The sequence below is a fragment of the Schistocerca piceifrons genome, chromosome 9, assembly GCF_021461385.2.
Source record: "Schistocerca piceifrons isolate TAMUIC-IGC-003096 chromosome 9, iqSchPice1.1, whole genome shotgun sequence".
NCBI classification, from domain to species: Eukaryota; Metazoa; Arthropoda; class Insecta; order Orthoptera; family Acrididae; genus Schistocerca; species Schistocerca piceifrons.
Window position 1 is genome coordinate 118,166,194 of NC_060146.1, and position 5,769 is coordinate 118,171,962.

The following is a 5,769-nucleotide window of genomic DNA, read 5'->3' on the forward strand; positions in this document are numbered from 1 at the left end:
TAATTATTAGTCTGTGGGATATGGTTCTCCTGCAGTATGGGCATCAAAACTTTACACAGGTCTGTGTAAGTGACTGTAATCACTGGCTACCTGCTCCAACAGACCAAAATATATGTATGTTTAACGAGATCACCACATATGCTCAATGTCACCACATAGATGGTAATTGTTCTTGGTATGTCAAAAGACAAAGACCTGGTAATATCTTACCAAGTTCTCTGACAGATGACATTAGTGAAGTTGTTATAGTTCATAGTTTTACTCTGTTGGATGTTATAAAAATAATCAGGAGAGGAGGAGAAGGGGAGAGAGAGAGAGAGAGAGAGGGAGCTGTCAGCGAAGTCTCTGACACCATTGCACTGTTGTATTTCTAACATGGAATTATAGGAATACGGTAAAGAAGATCAGGACACATAGAGGACAATATTTATAGACCATCATTTGATGTCGAAGAATTCTAGCTGTTATGATTCTGAATTTCAACGTATAGTGACTGTGGTTGTGAATTAGGGCTATGGAAAAAGACTTCCTATATGCCTCCTTATGAGCGTTAATTTCTTGTATCTTACCTTCGTGTTCCTATGCGAAATGTGCGTTGGCAGCAGCAGAATCCTTCTGTGATCAGCTTCGACTGTCGGTTCTCAATAGCATTTCTCGAAAAGAACATCGTCTTCCCTCCAGGGAAGCAATCTTGTGAGTGTAATCCGACTGTTGGAAAAAAATTACTTGCCACGCAAAGTGACTCTCATAATCAATTTAATTTATTAGCCTATCAATTTGATATAATGGCGTGCTGCTGGGTGGGTGCAAGTGAGAGCTAGAGTATCACAGATATGATTCAGCAGTTGGAGTGGTATTTTTTCGATCCAGTGAAATGTTTTAATGAAATTTCAATCTCCCATCTTCACAGGGAGAAATGACCATCGTAATAAAATCAGATATATTACCCAATTTATAAAGTGATTCGTAGTATAAACCTGACATTTACAACTTCTATGTGCTGTTACCTTAAGAGACTCTGTATGTAACAAGGTATTTGCCTACTTTAAGAGAGTTCAAAAGTGAGGAAGCATCCTGTGACAAAGATAGAGCATGTTATTAGCACTCTGTCGTGAGCCAAAAATGAGTGTAATATTTTAGCCCTGGTGATGCAGGACATAACAGATATTAAGCTGACTAGAACAGATTTTTTACCTCATGAGAGAATACTTAGAGGAAATATAGCCTACGCCATACTGTTATATGATTTTCACAACAATTTATGATACTTTAGCGTTGTGAAAACGCGTTTATGCCCCGAATTCTTCTGTCTTTGAAAATAATCCTTAGAAAAAGGAGAAATTTACATTTCACGTGAGACATTCGAGGTGTATAGTCAACAATATCCCTGTATCGGGTTGGATAAAATGGATTGTTTGAGCTGGGGAAAGTCTACATTTGGGTGGAATTGCATGTAGAACAATAGTCCAAGCTGTGCTTTCTTGTTTCAAGGACGCCACAGGAGATGGTACAAGGCTTCGGTTGATCGGAAGTCAGGGCTTAGTCACAAAGAATGTGCTGAGCTGTCAGCTCTTGCCTCCGACCACAGGGACAGCTCCCGTCGGCGGCGTTCTCTGGATGACTGACTAGCCAAGTAACCAGTGTGCTGGGTGAGTGGTGGTAGAAGCAGACATGTGTTTTGCGTGAGAAGATTCAGTATGATGGGAGTTAGTGCTGAACGATTATTCCCCCCAATGTAAATTGATCGGTGACAGTCTCTCCGACCTGTGGATGCTGAGGGATGGGCATGGAACAAAAAAAATGGTTCAAATGGCTCTAAGCACTATGGGACTTAACATCTGAGGTCATCAGTCCTCTAAACTTAGAACTACTTAAACCTAACTAACCTAAGGACAACACACACATCCATGCCTGAGGCAGGATTCCAACCTGCGACCGTAGCAGCAGCGCGGTTCCAAACTGAGGCGCCTAGAACCACTCAGCCACGGGCATGGAACAGCCAGCACAACTAATGCATCATGTACGGGTCTCTCCTGACTGGCGCCTATGTGACGATGCGATGTCCCGGCCAGTGGCTCGTAGCAGTTGGCAGGCAGTGCACTCTTTGTAATTGTGTGTGTGTGTGTGTGTGTGTGTGTGTGTGTGTGTGTGTGTGTGTGTGTGTGTGTGCTCAGTAGAATTTTTTCACCAGATACGTTTAGTGGACACATTGTGGTGGAGGAGTGTGCTTGTGTTGTCAAACGTCAGTGCATACAAAACCTTCGATATATTTAGCACTACGAGCTATTTGTGGCTGAAATTTAATTACTTGATTTGCAAAATGTTTGTGTGTGATTCTCAAACGCTGAAAATATGTTTTATTACGAACAAGTATCACTGTAAGGTAATGAAGAGTGTTTTAAGCGATCTATTTGACTCCTGTAAATTGTAAAACAATGAAGTTGATATGGTAGTGCTATTTTTACAGCGAAATTGCAATCAATTTATTGTTTCTGGTAGTGGTATTGTGAACACATCCTCCAGTCAAACCCCTGCACCCCTACCACCTGCAAATTGTTTAACAACATAGCATAATTAAGCTGAAATTTGAAACTTTCAGCTACCTCCAACGTAATAGATTTTGTGCCAAACGACCTACCTGTGCCAGTATCCACCAACAGGATGCAAGGAAAAATATGGAATGGGGAAGTGTAGGGTTTGGGAATGGGGCAGCTGTGGGATCGAGTAAAGGAATTTCCTGCCACATGTACCAGTTCTAATATCCACCATCAGGATACAGGGAAAAACTGTCCCACATAGAGGGTATCGAGTTAAGTAATTAGTCAACCAGTTTGATAGAGTGGGGAACATATTTCTGAGACACCCACATTCCAGAGTTTTTGGAAGAACCGGGGGTTTCCCAGGATGTCTCCTTTGTTAAGACATGTCCCTCGAATTATCTTCACAAATGCCACCGAAGAGATCAGAAGGGAGACTTGCAGGATCTTGGAAAAAGCAAAAACGCTGAAAACCAACATTTCCATGGCTGAATGCAGGGTGATACAAGACCTACAAGAAGATGAAGATACAATCATCCTTGAGGTAGACGAACGCAGTGTGCGGTACTGCTACAATCAGTTGACTACTGGCAGAGGATTGAGATCCTCTTACGAAATCCAGCTTACAAACAAGTGAACAAGGATCCTACATCAGCTGTGATGATGAAGACAATCTCACTGCTGAACAACTCAGGAATGGACAAGGACATGGTTAGAAGGCTGTATCCCAGAGCACTGATACCACCACACCTGTACGAACTTCTAAAGATACGCAAGAAGGGAGTTGACTACTGGCAGAGGACTGAGAGCCTCTTACGAGATCCAGCTTACAAACAAGTGAACAAGGATCCTACATCAGCTGTGATGATGAAGACAATCTCACTGCTGAACAACTCAGGAATGGACAAGGACATGGTTAGAAGGCTGTATCCCAGAGCACTGATACCACCACACCTGTACGAACTTCTAAAGATACGCAAGAAGGGAGTTGACTACTGGCAGAGGACTGAGAGCCTCTTACGAGATCCAGCTTACAAACAAGTGAACAAAGATCCTACATCAGCTGTGATGATGAAGACAATCTCACTGCTGAACAACTCAGGAATGGACAAGGACATGGTTAGAAGGCTGTATCCCAGAGCACTGATACCACCACACCTGTACGAACTTCTAAAGATACGCAAGATGGGAGTTCCACTATGTCCAATAGTAGACATAATGAATTCACCAACTTATGAAATAGCCAAACACTTTGCACAGCTATTGAAGCCTCTCATGGGCCATTGTCCTCAACCATGTCAAAAACTTGAAGTTTGTGAAGATACTTAGAGGGACACATGTGGACAAAGGAGACATCCTGGTCAGCTTTGATGTCATGTCCTTCACACGGGTACCTCCTGAGGACTTCTTGACATTACTAAGGATCCGCTTCGACAAAGACACAGTGGAACTGTTCTGCCACACACTCACTACCACATACTTCTAATAAGGTGATAAATTCTACCAACAATAGATGGGGTGGCCATGGGTTCCCTCTTGGCGCCATGTATCGCAAACCTATACAAGGAACACTTCAAACAAATGGCTCTTGATAGCATGATAAAGAAGAAGACTGATGGCATGCTAGGTCATTCTGTTTACAGGAAGAAGACACCCACTGATTTGTACTTTAACGCCAGTAGCTGCAACCTACCAGCACAATATAAATCTGCACTCATCACCTCGGTATGCAGCACACAAGAAATATGCGACAAGGAGAGTCAACCTGACAAACTGCAGCACTTGAGAAAAACCTTTTGCAAGAATGGCTCTTCTGAGACACAGATAAGACGCGCTTTCCAACCGAGCAAGAAGGAGGGAGAAGATATATGCAAAGAAGACACTAAGCACTTGGCGTTTCTTCTGTGTGCTGGGTTGCCCATGGCAAAGATTGCTGCGATATTAGAAAAGAGAAACATTAAAACCATCTTCCGTGCATCAGCCAAAATCAATAATACGCTAGGCTCAGTGAAGGATACACTAGGAATACAGACACCTGGCGTTTACAGCATCAGCTGCGAGTGTGGCAAACAGTACATTAGCCAGATGCAGTGGTATATATTGCAACGCTGCTCACAACACGAAAGAAGTATTTGCCTAAGCCAAACTGAGAAATCTGCAGTGGCAGAACACTGTCTCAAGAAAAACGCCATGTTTGATTCTGAACAAACAAAGCTCCCGTGCAGGGCAAACGATTTCTGGGATTCGATCTTTAAAGAGGCTATGGAGGTACGAGTCTATAACAACCTTGTCAACCGAGACAGCGATTTCCAACTTAGCACAGCATGGGATGTAGTGATAACAAAAATACGACAAGAACGCTCCGATGTGAAACTGGCGCAGGCAGCAGACGGAAGGGACAGGTCTCAACAGGATGCCCGCACCTCCCACCATGCGGGGAGCCCCACCACTACCGGTCGGAGACTCTCCCCAACCATGCACTGCGGCACTCATCCTGGAAGCGCGTAATTGGCGCTGCCAATGCAGACGAGGCACAGGAGCCTACAGTCCAGTGACTATAAAGAACCAGACAGGACATGAACCCGACACTTCGTCTGAAGATAACAAGCAGGAATCTTGTTGAAATGTTGCCACAGAACAATGCCTTGCCTCAGCTGATAAAATAGTTCAAATGGCTCTGAGCACTATGGGACTTAACTTCTGAGGTCATCAGTCCCCTAGAACTTAGAACTATTTAAATCTAACTAACCTAAGGACATCACACACATCCATGCCCGAGGCAGAACTGTAGCGCCTAGAACCGCTCAGCCACCCCCGGCCAGCCACTCAGCTGACAACCTGAGAAGAGTCCATCATTACAGAGTCATTCACATGGTCAAACATAGAACGAGACTGCTGCAGCTGCAGCACAAGAATGCCAGTGCAGCAGAGTCAGCAGCCCCAAGTATTACAATACTTCGAGATACCACACGCACATTCCACCATGTACGCCTCTGCCTCCTCAACACCTCCCAGAATCAGGGGTATACAAAAACGTGTTGTCAGAAACTGACAGAGCGTCTTGATAGACCGAAGTGACACCGCTGAAGGATATTGCAGCAAAATCAATGGCTTGTCCATTCATGGACAGCTGGATTGCCCGATTCAGCCTATGACGATCTATAAGGGTCGACAGTTTGAATCGGCGCTATTCAAACCTCCATGCAACTTTAACCCATTTCAGCCTGATTAG

General features: G+C 44.0%; 1 pseudogene; it reads right to left on the reverse strand.

The window, feature by feature from the left end:
* Positions 1 to 1,057: 1,057 nt before the first annotated feature.
* On the reverse strand, positions 1,058 to 1,220 carry LOC124717490 (annotated as a pseudogene).
* Between the last annotated feature and the right edge of the window lie 4,549 nt (positions 1,221 to 5,769).